This window comes from Humulus lupulus, chromosome 6, assembly GCF_963169125.1.
Source record: "Humulus lupulus chromosome 6, drHumLupu1.1, whole genome shotgun sequence".
NCBI classification, from domain to species: domain Eukaryota; kingdom Viridiplantae; phylum Streptophyta; class Magnoliopsida; order Rosales; family Cannabaceae; genus Humulus; species Humulus lupulus.
Window position 1 is genome coordinate 116,976 of NC_084798.1, and position 17,576 is coordinate 134,551.

A 17,576-nucleotide genomic window follows, 5' to 3' on the forward strand; every position below is an offset into this window, starting at 1 on the left:
AATTCAACCAAACAAAAAAATTGAACTTTCAGGCCAAATCTCCTAGGCAGCTGCCTGGGGCTCCGAAGCGATTTCGTAATTCACTTATATTTCTCTCTAACAAGCTCTAATTTTTTTGAACCTTTTCCCATATCAATAATATTATATAGGGCTATTATTGTCCATGAATTGGGGTCCTAATTCAACCAAACAAAAAAATTGACCTTTCAGGCCAAATCTCCTAGGCAGCTACCTAGGGCTCCGAACCGATTTCGTAATTCACTCATATTTCTCTCCAACAAGCTCTAATATTTTTGAACCTTTTCCCATATCAATAATATTATATAGGGCTATTATTGTCCATGAATTGGGGTCCTAATTCAACCAAACAAAAAAATTGACCTTTCAGGCCAAATCTCCTAGGCAGCTGCCTGGGGCTCCGAAGCGATTTCGTAATTCACTCATATTTCTCTCTAACAAGCTCTAATTTTTTTGAACCTTTTCCCATCTCAATAATATTATATCGGGCTATTATTGACCATGAATTGGGGTCCTTATTAAACCAAACAAAAAAATTGTCCTTTCAAGCCAAATCTCCTAGGCAGCTAGCCTAGGGCTCCGAAGCGATTTCGTAATTCCCTCATATTTCCCTCTAACAAGCTCTATTTTTTTTGAACCTTTTCCCATATCGATAATATTATATAAGGCTATTATTGTCCATGAATTGGGGTCCTAATTCAACCAAACAAAAAAATTGAACTTTCAGGCCAAATCTCCTAGGCAGCTGCCTGGGGCTCCGAAGCGATTTCGTAATTCACTTATATTTCTCACTAACAAGCTCTAATTTTTTTGAACCTTTTCCCATATCAATAATATTATATAGGGCTATTATTGTCCATGAATTGGGGTCCTAATTCAACCAAACAAAAAAATTGACCTTTCAGGTCAAATCTCCTAGGCAGCTACCTAGGGCTCCGAACCGATTTCGTAATTCACTCATATTTCTCTCCAACAAGCTCTAATATTTTTGAACCTTTTCCCATATCATTAATATTATATAGGGATATTATTGTCCATGAATTGGGGTCCTAATTCAACCAAACAAAAAAATTGACCTTTCAGGCCAAATCTCCTAGGCAGCTGCCTGGGGCTCCGAAGCGATTTCGTAATTCACTTATATTTCTCTCTAACAAGCTCTAATTTTTTTGAACCTTTTCCCATATCAATAATATTATATAGGGCTATTATTGTACATGAATTGGGGTCCTAATTAAACCAAACAAAAAAATTGACCTTTCAGGCCAAATCTCCTAGGCAGCTGCCTGGGGCTCCGAAGCGATTTCGTAATTCACTTATATTTCTCTCTAAGAAGCTCTAATTTTTTTGAACCTTTTCCCATATCAATAATATTATATAGGGCTATTATTGTACATGAATTGGGTTCCTAATTCAACCAAACAAAAAAATTGACCTTTCAGGCCAAATCTCCTAGGCAGCTACCTAGGGCTCCGAATCGATTTCGTAATTCACTCATTTTTCTCTCTAACTTGCTCTAATTTTTTTGATCCTTTTCCAATCTCAATAATATTATATAGGGCTATTATTGACCATGAATTGGGGTCCTAATTCAACCATACAAAAAAATTGACCTTTCAGGCCAAATCTCCAAGGCAGCTGCCTAGGGCTCCGAAGCGATCTGGAAATTCACTCATATTTCTCTCTAACAAGCTCTAATTTTTTTGAACCTTTTCCCATCTCAATAATATTACAATGGGCTATTATTGACCATGAATTGGGGTACTAATTCTACCAAACAAAAAAATTTACCTTTCAGGCCAAATCTCCTAGGCAGCTGCCTAGGACTCCGAAGCGATTTCGTAATTCCCTCATATTTCCCTCCAACAAGCTCTAATTTTTTTGACCCTTTTCCCATATCAATAATATTATATAGGAATATTATTGTCCATGAATTGGGGTCCTAATTTAACCAAACAAAAAAATTGACCTTTCAGGCCAAATCTCCTAGGCAGCTGCCTAGGGCTCCGAAGCGATTTCGTAATTCACTCATATTTCTCTCTAACAAGCTCTAATTTTTTTGAACCTTTTCCCATCTCAATAATATTATATCGGGCTATTATTGACCATGAATTGGGGTCCTAATTCAACCAAACAAAAAAATTGTCCTTTCAAGCCAAATCTCCTAGGCAGCTAGCCTAGGGCTCCGAAGCGATTTCGTAATTCCCTCATATTTCCCTCTAACAAGCTCTATTTTTTTGAACCTTTTCCCATATCAATAATATTATATAGGGCTATTATTGTCCATGAATTGGGGTCCTAATTCAACCAAACAATAAAATTGACCTTTCAGGCCAAATCTCCTTGGCAGCAGCCTAGGACTCCGAAGCGATTTCGTAATTCCCTCATATTTTCCTCCAACAAGCTCTAATTTTTTTGAACCTTTTCCCATATCAATAATATTATATAGGGCTATTATTGTCCATGAATTGCTGTCCTAATTCAACCAAACAAAAAAATTGACCTTTCAGGCCAAATCTCCTAGGCAGCTGCCTAGGGCTCCGAAGCGATTTCGTAATTCACTCATATTTCTCTCTAACAAGCTCTAATTTTTTTGAACATTTTCCCATCTCTACAATATTATATAGGGCGATTATTGTCCATGAATTGGGGTCCTAATTCAACCAAACAAAAAAATTGACCTTTCAGGCCAAATCTCCTAGGCTGCTGCCTAGGGCTCCGTAGCGATTTCGTAATTCACTCAAATTTCTCTCTAACAAGTTCTAATTTTTTTGAACCTTTTCCCATCTCAATAATATTATATAGGGCGATTATTGACCATGAATAGGGGTCCTAATTCAACCAAACAAAAAAATTGACATTTCAGGCCAAATCTCCTAGGCAGCAGCTGCCTAGGGCTACGAAGCGATCTCGTAATTCACTCATATTTCTCTCTAACAAGCTCTAATTTATTTGATCCTTTTCCCATCTCAATAATATTATATAGGGCTATTATTGACCATGAATTGGGGTCCGAATTCAACCAAACAAAAAAATTGACCTTTCAGGCCAAATCTCCTACGCAGCTGCCTAGGTCTCCGAAGCGTTCTCGTAATTCACTCGTATTTCTCTCTAACTAGCTCTAATTTTTTTGAACCATTTCCAATCTCAATAATATTATATAGGGCTATTATTGACCATGAATTGGGGTCCTAATTCAACCAAACAAAAAAATTGACCTTTCAGGCCAAATCTCCTTGGCCAGCTCCGAAGCGATTTCGTAATTCCCTCATATTTCCCTCTAACAAGCTCTAATTTTTTTGAACCTTTTCCCATATCTATAATATTATATAGGGCCATTATTGTCCATTAATTTGGGTCCTAATTCAACCAAACAAAAAAATTGACCTTTAGGCCAAATCCCCCAGGAAGCTGCCTAGGGCTCCGAAGCGATCTCGTAATTCACTCGTATTTCTCTCTAACTAGCTCTAATTTTTTTGAACCTTTTCCAATCTCAATAATATTATATAGGGGTATTATTGACCATGAATTGGGGTCCTAATTCAACCAAAAAAAAAAATTGACCTTTCAGGCCAAATCTCTTAGGCAGCTGCCTAGGGCTACGAAGCGATCTCGTAATTCACTCGTATTTCTCTCTAACTAGCTCTAATTTTTTTGAACCTTTTCCAATCTCAATAATATTATATAGGGGTATTATTGACCATGAATTGGGGTCCTAATTCAACCAAAAAAAAAAATTGACCTTTCAGGCCAAATCTCTTAGGCAGCTGGCTAGGGCTACGAAGCGATCTCGTAATTCACTCATCTTTCCCTCTAACAAAAACTAATTTTTTTGAACCTTTTCCCATATCAATAATATTATATAGGGCTATTATTGTCCATGAATTGGGGACCGAATTGAACCAAACAAAAAAATTGACCTTTGAGGCCAAATCTCCTAGGCAGCTGCCTAGGGCTCTGAATCGATTTCGTAATTCCCTCATATTTCCCTCTAACAAGCTCTAATTTTTTTGAACCTTTTCCCATATCTACAATATTATATAGGGCGATTATTGTCCATGAATTGGGGTCCTAATTCAACCAAACAAAAAAATTGACCTTTCAGGCCAAATCTCCTAGGCAGCTGCCTAGGGCTCCGTAGCGATTTCGTAATTCACTCAAATTTCTCTCTAACAAGCTCTAATTTTTTTGAACCTTTTCCCCTCTCAAAAATATTATATAGGGCGATTATTGACCATGAATAGGGGTCCTAATTCAACCAAACAAAAAAATTGACCTTTCAGGCCAAATTCCTAGGCAGTTTCCTAGGGCTCCGTAGCGATCTCGTAATTCACTAATATTTCTCTCTAACAAGCTCTACTTTTTTTGAACCTTTTCCCATCTCAATAATATTATATAGGGCTACTATTGACCATGAATTGGGGTCCTAATTCAACCAAACAAAAAAATTGACCTTTCAGGCCAAATCTCCTAGGCAGCTGCCTAGGGCTCCGAAGCGTTCTTGTAATTCACTCGTATTTCTCTATAACTAGCTCTAATTTTTTTGAACCATTTCCAATCTCAATAAGATTATATAGGGCTATTATTGACCTTGAATTGGGGTCCTAATTCAACCAAACAAAAAAATTGACCTTTCAGGCCAAATCTCCTAGGCAGTTTGCTAGGGCTCCGTAGCGATCTCGTAATTCACTCATATTTCTCTCTAACAAGCTCTAATTTTTTTGAACCTTTTCCCATCTCAATAATATTATATAGGGCTATTATTGACCATGAATTGGGGTCCTAATTCAACCAAACAAAAAAATTGACCTTTCAGGCCAAATCTCCTAGGCAGCTGCCTAGGGCTCCGAAGCGTTCTTGTAATTCACTCGTATTTCTCTCTAACTAGCTCTAATTTTTTTGAACCATTTCCAATCTCAATAATATTATATAGGGCTATTATTGACCATGAATTGGGGTCCTAATTCAACCAAACAAAAAAATTGACCTTTCAGGCCAAATCTCCTAGGCAGCTGCCTAGGGCTCCGAAGCGATTTCGTAATTCCCTCATATTTCCCTCTAACAAGCTCTAATTTTTTTGAACCTTTTCCCATATCTATAATATTATATAGGGCTATTATTGTCCATGAATTGGGGTCCTAATTCAACCAAACAAAAAAATTGACCTTTCAGGCCAAATCTCCTAGGCCGCTGCCTAGGGCTCCGAAGCGATCACGTAATTCACTCGTATTTCTCTCTAACTACCTCTAATTTTTTTGAACCATTTACAATCTCAATAATATTATATAGGGCTATTATTGACCATGAATTGGGGTCCAAATTCAACCAAACAAAAAAATTGACCTTTCAGGCCAAATCTCCTAGGCTGCTGCCTAGGGCAACGAAGCGATCTCGTAATTCACTCATCTTTCCCTCTAACAAGCACTAATTTTTTTGAACCTTTTCCCATAAAAATAATATTATATAGGGCTATTATTGTCCATGAATTGGGGTCCGAATTCAACCAAACAAAAAAATTGACCTTTAAGGCCAAATCTCCTAGGCAGCTGCCTAGGGCTCTGAATCGATTTCGTAATTCACTCATATTTCTCTCTAACAAGCTCTAATTTTTTTGAACAATTTCCAATCTCAATAATATTATATAGGGCTATTATTGACCATGAATTGGGGTCCTAATTCCACCAAACAAAAAAATTGACCTTTCAGGCCAAATCTCCTAGGCAGCTGCCTAGGGCTCCGAAGCGATTTCGTAATTCACTCATATTTCTCTCTAACTATCTCTAATTTTTTTGATCCTTTTCCAATCTCAATAATATTATATAGGGCTATTATTGACCTTGAATTGGGGTCCTAATTCAACCAAACAAAAAAATTGACCTTTCAGGCCAAATCTCTTAGGCAGCTGCCTAGGGCTACGAAGCGATCTCGTAATTCACTCATCTTTCCCTCTAACAAGAACTAATTTTTTTGAACCTTTTCCCATATCTATAATATTATATAGGGCTATTATTGTCCATGAATTGGGGTCCTAATTCAACCAAACAAAAAAATTGACCTTTCAGGCCAAATCTCCTAGGCCGCTGCCTAGGGCTCCGAAGCGATCACGTAATTCACTCGTATTTCTCTCTAACTACCTCTAATTTTTTTGAACCATTTACAATCTCAATAATATTATATAGGTCTATTATTGACCATGAATTGGGGTCCAAATTCAACCAAACAAAAAAATTGACCTTTCAGGCCAAATCTCCTAGGCTGCTGCCTAGGGCAACGAAGCGATCTCGTAATTCACTCATCTTTCCCTCTAACAAGCACTAATTTTTTTGAACCTTTTCCCATATAAATAATATTATATAGGGCTATTATTGTCCATGAATTGGGGTCCGAATTCAACCAAACAAAAAAATTGACCTTTAAGGCCAAATCTCCTAGGCAGCTGCCTAGGGCTCTGAATCGATTTCGTAATTCACTCATATTTCTCTCTAACAAGCTCTAATTTTTTTGAACAATTTCCAATCTCAATAATATTATATAGGGCTATTATTGACCATGAATTGGGGTCCTAATTCCACCAAACAAAAAAATTGACCTTTCAGGCCAAATCTCCTAGGCAGCTGCCTAGGGCTCCGAAGCGATTTCGTAATTCACTCATATTTCTCTCTAACTATCTCTAATTTTTTTGATCCTTTTCCAATCTCAATAATATTATATAGGGCTATTATTGACCTTGAATTGGGGTCCTAATTCAACCAAACAAAAAAATTGACCTTTCAGGCCAAATCTCTTAGGCAGCTGCCTAGGGCTACGAAGCGATCTCGTAATTCACTCATCTTTCCCTCTAACAAGAACTAATTTTTTTGAACCTTTTCCCATATCTAAAATATTATATAGGGCGATTATTGTCCATGAATTGGGGTCCTAATTCAACCAAACAAAAAAATTGACCTTTCAGGCCAAATCTCCTAGGCAGCTGCCTAGGGCTCCGTTGCGATTTCGTAATTCACTCAAATTTCTCTCTAACAAGCTCTAATTTTTTTGAACCTTTTCCCCTCTCAATAATATTATATAGGGCGATTATTGACCATGAATAGGGGTCCTAATTCAACCAAACAAAAAAATTGACCTTTCAGGCCAAATTCCTAGGCAGTTTCCTAGGGCTCCGTAGCGATCTCGTAATTCACTAATATTTCTCTCTAAAAAGCTCTAATTTTTTTGAACCTTTTCCCATCTCAATAATATTATATAGGGCTACTATTGACCATGAATTCGGGTCCTAATTCAACCAAACAAAAAAATTGACCTTTCAGGCCAAATCTCCTAGGCAGCTGCCTAGGGCTCCGAAGCGTTTTTGTAATTCACTCGTATTTCTCTATAACTAGCTCTAATTTTTTTGAACCATTTCCAATCTCAATAAGATTATATAGGGCTATTATTGACCATGAATTGGGGTCCTAATTCAACCAAACAAAAAAATTGACCTTTCAGGCCAAATCTCCTAGGCAGTTTCCTAGGGCTCCGTAGCGATCTCGTAATTCACTCATATTTCTCTCTAACAAGCTCTAATTTTTTTGAACCTTTTCCCATCTCAATAATATTATATAGGGCTATTATTGACCATGAATTGGGGTCCTAATTCAACCAAACAAAAAAATTGACCATTCAGGCCAAATCTCCTAGGCAGCTGCCTAGGGCTCCGAAGCGATCACGTAATTCACTCGTATTTCTCTCTAACTAGCTCTAATTTTTTTGAACCATTTCCAATCTCAATAATATTATATAGGGCTATTATTTACCATGAATTGGGGTCCTAATTCAACCAAACAAAAAAATTGACCTTTCAGGCCAAATCTCCTAGGCAGCTGCCTAGGGCTCCGAAGCGATTTCGTAATTCCCTCATATTTCCCTCTAACAAGCTCTAATTTTTTTGAACCTTTTCCCATATCTATAATATTATATAGGGCTATTATTGTCCATGAATTGGGGTCCTAATTCAACCAAACAAAAAAATTGACCTTTAAGGCCAAATCTCCTAGGCAGCTGCCTAGGGCTCTGAATCGATTTCGTAATTCACTCATATTTCTCTCTAACAAGCTCTAATTTTTTTGAACAATTTCCAATCTCAATAATATTATATAGGGCTATTATTGACCATGAATTGGGGTCCTAATTCCACCAAACAAAAAAATTGACCTTTCAGGCCAAATCTCCTAGGCAGCTGCCTAGGGCTCCGTAGCGATCTCGTAATTCACTCATATTTCTCTCTAACAAGCTCTAATTTTTTTGAACCTTTTCCCATCTCAATAATATTATATAGGGCTATTATTGACCATGAATTGGGGTCCTAATTCAACCAAACAAAAAAATTGACCATTCAGGCCAAATCTCCTAGGCAGCTGCCTAGGGCTCCGAAGCGATCACGTAATTCACTCGTATTTCTCTCTAACTAGCTCTAATTTTTTTGAACCATTTCCAATCTCAATAATATTATATAGGGCTATTATTTACCATGAATTGGGGTCCTAATTCAACCAAACAAAAAAATTGACATTTCAGGCCAAATCTCCTAGGCAGCTGCCTAGGGCTCCGAAGCGATTTCGTAATTCCCTCATATTTCCCTCTAACAAGCTCTAATTTTTTTGAACCTTTTCCCATATCTATAATATTATATAGGGCTATTATTGACCATGAATTGGGGTCCGAATTCAACCAAACAAAAAAATTGACCTTTAAGGCCAAATCTCCTAGGCAGCTGCCTAGGGCTCTGAATCGATTTCGTAATTCACTCATATTTCTCTCTAACAAGCTCTAATTTTTTTGAACAATTTCCAATCTCAATAATATTATATAGGGCTATTATTGACCATGAATTGGGGTCCTAATTCCACCAAACAAAAAAATTGACCTTTCAGGCCAAATCTCCTAGGCAGCTTCCTAGGGCTCCGAAGCGATTTCGTAATTCACTCATATTTCTCTCTAACTATCTCTAATTTTTTTGATCCTTTTCCAATCTCAATAATATTATATAGGGCTATTATTGACCTTGAATTGGGGTCCTAATTCAACCAAACAAAAAAATTGACCTTTCAGGCCAAATCTCTTAGGCAGCTGCCTAGGGCTACGAAGCGATCTCGTAATTCACTCATCTTTCCCTCTAACAAGAACTAATTTTTTTGAACCTTTTCCCATATCTAAAATATTATATAGGGCGATTATTGTCCATGAATTGGGGTCCTAATTCAACCAAACAAAAAAATTGACCTTTCAGGCCAAATCTCCTAGGCAGCTGCCTAGGGCTCCGTTGCGATTTCGTAATTCACTCAAATTTCTCTCTAACAAGCTCTAATTTTTTTGAACCTTTTCCCCTCTCAATAATATTATATAGGGCGATTATTGACCATGAATAGGGGTCCTAATTCAACCAAACAAAAAAATTGACCTTTCAGGCCAAATTCCTAGGCAGTTTCCTAGGGCTCCGTAGCGATCTCGTAATTCACTAATATTTCTCTCTAAAAAGCTCTAATTTTTTTGAACCTTTTCCCATCTCAATAATATTATATAGGGCTACTATTGACCATGAATTCGGGTCCTAATTCAACCAAACAAAAAAATTGACCTTTCAGGCCAAATCTCCTAGGCAGCTGCCTAGGGCTCCGAAGCGTTCTTGTAATTCACTCGTATTTCTCTATAACTAGCTCTAATTTTTTTGAACCATTTCCAATCTCAATAAGATTATATAGGGCTATTATTGACCATGAATTGGGGTCCTAATTCAACCAAACAAAAAAATTGACCTTTCAGGCCAAATCTCCTAGGCAGTTTCCTAGGGCTCCGTAGCGATCTCGTAATTCACTCATATTTCTCTCTAACAAGCTCTAATTTTTTTGAACCTTTTCCCATCTCAATAATATTATATAGGGCTATTATTGACCATGAATTGGGGTCCTAATTCAACCAAACAAAAAAATTGACCATTCAGGCCAAATCTCCTAGGCAGCTGCCTAGGGCTCCGAAGCGATCACGTAATTCACTCGTATTTCTCTCTAACTAGCTCTAATTTTTTTGAACCATTTCCAATCTCAATAATATTATATAGGGCTATTATTTACCATGAATTGGGGTCCTAATTCAACCAAACAAAAAAATTGACCTTTCAGGCCAAATCTCCTAGGCAGCTGCCTAGGGCTCCGAAGCGATTTCGTAATTCCCTCATATTTCCCTCTAACAAGCTCTAATTTTTTTGAACCTTTTCCCATATCTATAATATTATATAGGGCTATTATTGTCCATGAATTGGGGTCCTAATTCAACCAAACAAAAAAATTGACCTTTCAGGCCAAATCTCCTAGGCAGCTGCCTAGGGCTCCGAAGCGATCACGTAATTCACTCGTATTTCTCTCTAACTAGCTCTAATTTTTTTGAACCATTTCCAATCTCAATAATATTATATAGGGCTATTATTGACCATGAATTGGGGTCCAAATTCAACCAAACAAAAAAATTGACCTTTCAGGCCAAATCTCCTAGGCAGCTGCCTAGGGCAATGAAGCGATCTCGTAATTCACTCATCTTTCCCTCTAACAAGCACTAATTTTTTTGAACCTTTTCCCATATAAATAATATTATATAGGGCTATTATTGTCCATGAATTGGGGTCCGAATTCAACCAAACAAAAAAATTGACCTTTAAGGCCAAATCTCCTAGGCAGCTGCCTAGGGCTCTGAATCGATTTCGTAATTCACTCATATTTCTCTCTAACAAGCTCTAATTTTTTTGAACAATTTCCAATCTCAATAATATTATATAGGGCTATTATTGACCATGAATTGGGGTCCTAATTCAACCAAACAAAAAAATTGACCTTTCAGGCCAAATCTCCTAGGCAGCTGCCTAGGGCTCCGAAGCGATTTCGTAATTCCCTCATATTTCTCTCAAACAAGCTCTAATTTCTTTGAACCTTTTCCCATATCAATAATATTATATAGGGGTATTATTGACCATGAATTGGGGTCCTAATTCATCCAAAAAAAAAAAATTGACCTTTCAGGCCAAATCTCCTAGGCAGCTGCCAAGGGCTCCGAAGCGTTCTAGTAATTCCCTCGTATTTCTCTCTAACTAGCTCTAATTTTTTTGAACCATTTCCAATATCAATAATATTATATAGGGCTATTATTGACCATGAATTGGGGTCCTAATTCAACCAAACAAAAAAATTGACCTTTCAGGCCAAATCTCCTACGCAGCTGCCTAGGGCTCCGAAGCGATTTCGTAATTCCCTCATATTTCCCTCTAACAAGCTCTAATTTTTTTGAACCTTTTCCCATATCTATAATATTATATAGGGCTATTATTGTCCATGAATTGTGGTCCTAATTCAACCAAACAAAAAAATTGACCTTTCAGACCAAATCTCTTAGGCAGCTGCCTAGGGCTACGAAGCGATCTCGTAATTCACTCATCTTTCCCTCTAACAAGCACTAATTTTTTTGAACCTTTTCCCATATCAATAATATTATATAGGGCTATTATTGTCCATGAATTGGGGACCGAATTCAACCATACAAAAAAATAGACCTTTGAGGCCAAATCTCCTAGGCAGCTGCCTAGGGCACTGAATCGATTTCGTAATTCCCTCATATTTCCCTCTAACAAGCTCTAATTTTTTTGAACCTTTTCCCATATCTACAATATTATATAGGGCGATTATTGTCCATGAATTGGGGTCCTAATTCAACCAAACAAAAAAATTGACCTTTCAGGCCAAATCTCCTAGGCAGCTGCCTAGGGCTCCGAAGCGATCACGTAATTCACTCGTATTTCTCTCTAACTAGCTCTAATTTTTTTGAACCATTTCCAATCTCAATAATATTATATAGGGCTATTATTGACCATGAATTGGGGTCCAAATTCAACCAAACAAAAAAATTGACCTTTCAGGCCAAATCTCCTAGGCAGCTGCCTAGGGCAATGAAGCGATCTCGTAATTCACTCATCTTTCCCTCTAACAAGCACTAATTTTTTTGAACCTTTTCCCATATCAATAATATTATATAGGGCTATTATTGTCCATGAATTGGGGACCGAATTCAACCAAACAAAAAAATAGACCTTTGAGGCCAAATCTCCTAGGCAGCTGCCTAGGGCACTGAATCGATTTCGTAATTCCCTCATATTTCCCTCTAACATGCTCTAATTTTTTTGAACCTTTTCCCATATCTACAATATTATATAGGGCGATTATTGTCCATGAATTGGGGTCCTAATTCAACCAAACAAAAAAATTGACCTTTCAGGCCAAATCTCCTAGGCAGCTGCCTAGGGCTCCGTAGCGATTTCGTAATTCACTCAAATTTCTCTCTAACATGCTCTAATTTTTTTGAACCTTTTCCCATCTCAATAATATAATATAGGGCGATTATTGACCATGAATAGGGGTCCAAATTCAACCAAACAAAAAAATTGACCTTTCAGGCCAAATCTCCTAGGCAGTTTCCTAGGGCTCCGTAGCGATCTCGTAATTCACTCATATTTCTCTCTAACAAGCTCTAATTTTTTTGAAACTTTTCCCATCTCAATAATATTATATAGGGCTATTATTGACCATGAATTGGGGTCCTAATTCAACAAAACAAAAAAATTAACCTTTCAGGCCAAATCTCCTAGGCAGCTGCCTAGGGCTCCGAAGCGTTCTTGTAATTCACTCGTATTTCTCTCTAACTAGCTCTAATTTTTTTGAACCATTTCCAATCTCAATAATATTATATAGGGCTATTATTGACCATGAATTGGGGTCCTAATTCAACCAAACAAAAAAATTGACCTTTCAGGCCAAATCTCCTAGGCAGCTGCCTAGGGCTCCGAAGCGATTTCGTAATTCCCTCATATTTCCCTCTAACAAGCTCTAATTTTTTTGAACCTTTTCCCATATCTATAATATTATATAGGGCTATTATTGTCCATGAATTGGGGTCCTAATTCAACCAAACAAAAAAAATTGACCTTTCAGGCCAAATCTCCTATGCAGCTGCCTAGGGCTCCGAAGCGATCACGTAATTCACTCGTATTTCTCTCTAACTAGGTCTAATTTTTTTGAACCATTTCCAATCTCAATAATATTATATAGGGCTATTATTGACCATGAATTGGGGTCCAAATTCAACCAAAGAAAAAAATTGACCTTTCAGGCCAAATCTCCTAAGCAGCTGCCTAGGGCAACGAAGCGATCTCGTAATTCACTCATCTTTCCCTCTAACAAGCACTAATTTTTTTGAACCTTTTCCCATATAAATAATATTATATAGGGCGATTATAGTCCATGAATTGGGGCCCGAATTCAACCAAACAAAAAAATTGACCTTTCAGGCCAAATATCCTAGGCAGCTGCCTAGGGCTCCGAAGCGATTTCGTAATTCCCTCATATTTCTCTCAAACAAGCTCTAATTTTTTTGATCCTTTTCCCATCTCAATAATATTATATAGGGCGATTATTGACCATGAATAGGGGTCCTAATTCAACCAAACAAAAAAATTGACATTTCAGGCCAAATCTCCTAGGCAGCTGCTGCCTAGGGCTACGAAGCGATCTCGTAATTCACTCATATTTCTCTCTAACAAGCTCTAATTTATTTGATCCTTTTCCCATCTCAATAATATTATATAGGGCTATTATTGACCATGAATTGGGGTCCGAATTCAACCAAACAAAAAAATTGACCTTTCAGGCCAAATCTCCTAAGCAGCAGCCTAGGGCTCCGAAGCGTTCTCGTAATTCACTCGTATTTCTCTCAAACAAGCTCTAATTTTTTTGAACCTTTTGCCATCTCAATAATATTATATAGGGCGATTATTGACCATGAATAGGGGTCCTAATTCAACCAAACAAAAAAATTGACATTTCAGGCCAAATCTCCTAGGCAGCAGCTGCCTAGGGCTACGAAGCGATCTCGTAATTCACTCATATTTCTCTCTAACAAGCTCTAATTTAATTGACCCTTCTCCCATCTCAATAATATTATATAGGGCTATTATTGACCATGAATTGGGGTCCGAATTCAACCAAACAAAAAAATTGACCTTTCAGGCCAAATCTCCTAGGCAGCTGCCTAGGGCTCCGAAGCGTTCTCGTAATTCACTCGTATTTCTCTCTAACTAGCTCTAATTTTTTTGAACCATTTCCAATCTCAATAATATTATATAGGGCTATTATTGACCATGAATTGGGGTCCTAATTCAACCCAACAAAAAAATTGACCTTTCTGGCCAAATCTCCTTGGCCAGCTCCGAAGCGATTTCGTAATTCCCTCATATTTCCCTCTAACAAGCTCTAATTTTTTTGAACCTTTTCCCATATCTATAATATTATATAGGGCTATTATTGTCCATGAATTGGGGTCCTAATTCAACCAAACAAAAAAAATTGACCTTTCAGGCCAAATCTCCTAGGCAGCTGCCTAGGGCTCCGAAGCGATCACGTAATTCACTCGTATTTCTCTCTAACTAGCTCTAATTTTTTTGAACCATTTCCAATCTCAATAATATTATATAGGGCTATTATTGACCATGAATTGGGGTCCAAATTCAACCAAAGAAAAAAATTGACCTTTCAGGCCAAATCTCCTAGGCAGCTGCCTAGGGCAACGAAGTGATCTCGTAATTCACTCATCTTTCCCTCTAACAAGCACTAATTTTTTTGAACCTTTTCCCATATAAATAATATTATATAGGGCGATTATAGTCCATGAATTGGGGCCCGAATTCAACCAAACAAAAAAATTGACCTTTCAGGCCAAATATCCTAGGCAGCAGCCTAGGGCTCCGAAGCGATTTCGTAATTCCCTCATATTTCTCTCAAACAAGCTCTAATTTTTTTGATCCTTTTCCCATCTCAATAATATTATATAGGGCGATTATTGACCATGAATAGGGGTCCTAATTCAACCAAACAAAAAAATTGACATTTCAGGCCAAATCTCCTAGGCAGCTGCTGCCTAGGGCTACGAAGCGATCTCGTAATTCACTCATATTTCTCTCTAACAAGCTCTAATTTATTTGATCCTTTTCCCATCTCAATAATATTATATAGGGCTATTATTGACCATGAATTGGGGTCCGAATTCAACCAAACAAAAAAATTGACCTTTCAGGCCAAATCTCCTAGGCAGCAGCCTAGGGCTCCGAAGCGTTCTCGTAATTCACTCGTATTTCTCTCAAACAAGCTCTAATTTTTTTGAACCTTTTCCCATCTCAATAATATTATATAGGGCGATTATTGACCATGAATAGGGGTCCTAATTCAACCAAACAAAAAAATTGACATTTCAGGCCAAATCTCCTAGGCAGCAGCTGCCTAGGGCTACGAAGCGATCTCGTAATTCACTCATATTTCTCTCTAACAAGCTCTAATTTATTTGACCCTTTTCCCATCTCAATAATATTATATAGGGCTATTATTGACCATGAATTGGGGTCCGAATTCAACCAAACAAAAAAATTGACCTTTCAGGCCAAATCTCCTAGGCAGCTGCCTAGGGCTCCGAAGCGTTCTCGTAATTCACTCGTATTTCTCTCTAACTAGCTCTAATTTTTTTGAACCATTTCCAATCTCAATAATATTATATAGGGCTATTATTGACCATGAATTGGGGTCCTAATTCAACCCAACAAAAAAATTGACCTTTCTGGCCAAATCTCCTTGGCCAGCTCCGAAGCGATTTCGTAATTCCCTCATATTTCCCTCTAACAAGCTCTAATTTTTTTGAACCTTTTCCCATATCTATAATATTATATAGGGCTATTATTGTCCATGAATTGGGGTCCTAATTCAACCAAACAAAAAAAATTGACCTTTCAGGCCAAATCTCCTAGGCAGCTGCCTAGGGCTCCGAAGCGATCACGTAATTCACTCGTATTTCTCTCTAACTAGCTCTAATTTTTTTGAACCATTTCCAATCTCAATAATATTATATAGGGCTATTATTGACCATGAATTGGGGTCCAAATTCAACCAAAGAAAAAAATTGACCTTTCAGGCCAAATCTCCTAGGCAGCTGCCTAGGGCAACGAAGTGACCTCGTAATTCACTCATCTTTCCCTCTAACAAGCACTAATTTTTTTGAACCTTTTCCCATATAAATAATATTATATAGGGCGATTATAGTCCATGAATTGGGGCCCGAATTCAACCAAACAAAAAAATTGACCTTTCAGGCCAAATATCCTAGGCAGCAGCCTAGGGCTCCGAAGCGATTTCGTAATTCCCTCATATTTCTCTCAAACAAGCTCTAATTTTTTTGATCCTTTTCCCATCTCAATAATATTATATAGGGCGATTATTGACCATGAATAGGGGTCCTAATTCAACCAAACAAAAAAATTGACATTTCAGGCCAAATCTCCTAGGCAGCTGCTGCCTAGGGCTACGAAGCGATCTCGTAATTCACTCATATTTCTCTCTAACAAGCTCTAATTTATTTGATCCTTTTCCCATCTCAATAATATTATATAGGGCTATTATTGACCATGAATTGGGGTCCGAATTCAACCAAACAAAAAAATTGACCTTTCAGGCCAAATCTCCTAGGCAGCAGCCTAGGGCTCCGAAGCGTTCTCGTAATTCACTCGTATTTCTCTCAAACAAGCTCTAATTTTTTTGAACCTTTTCCCATCTCAATAATATTATATAGGGCGATTATTGACCATGAATAGGGGTCCTAATTCAACCAAACAAAAAAATTGACATTTCAGGCCAAATCTCCTAGGCAGCAGCTGCCTAGGGCTACGAAGCGATCTCGTAATTCACTCATATTTCTCTCTAACAAGCTCTAATTTATTTGACCCTTTTCCCATCTCAATAATATTATATAGGGCTATTATTGACCATGAATTGGGGTCCGAATTCAACCAAACAAAAAAATTGACCTTTCAGGCCAAATCTCCTAGGCAGCTGCCTAGGGCTCCGAAGCGTTCTCGTAATTCACTCGTATTTCTCTCTAACTAGCTCTAATTTTTTTGAACCATTTCCAATCTCAATAATATTATATAGGGCTATTATTGACCATGAATTGGGGTCCTAATTCAACCCAACAAAAAAATTGACCTTTCTGGCCAAATCTCCTTGGCCAGCTCCGAAGCGATTTCGTAATTCCCTCATATTTCCCTCTAACAAGCTCTAATTTTTTTGAACCTTTTCCCATATCTAAAATATTATATAGGGCTATTATTGTCCATGAATTGGGGTCCTAATTCAACCAAACAAAAAAAATTGACCTTTCAGGCCAAATCTCCTAGGCAGCTGCCTAGGGCTCCGAAGCGATCACGTAATTCACTCGTATTTCTCTCTAACTAGCTCTAATTTTTTTGAACCATTTCCAATCTCAATAATATTATATAGGGCTATTATTGACCATGAATTGGGGTCCAAATTCAACCAAAGAAAAAAATTGACCTTTCAGGCCAAATCTCCTAGGCAGCTGCCTAGGGCAACGAAGTGATCTCGTAATTCACTCATCTTTCCCTCTAACAAGCACTAATTTTTTTGAACCTTTTTCCATATAAATAATATTAT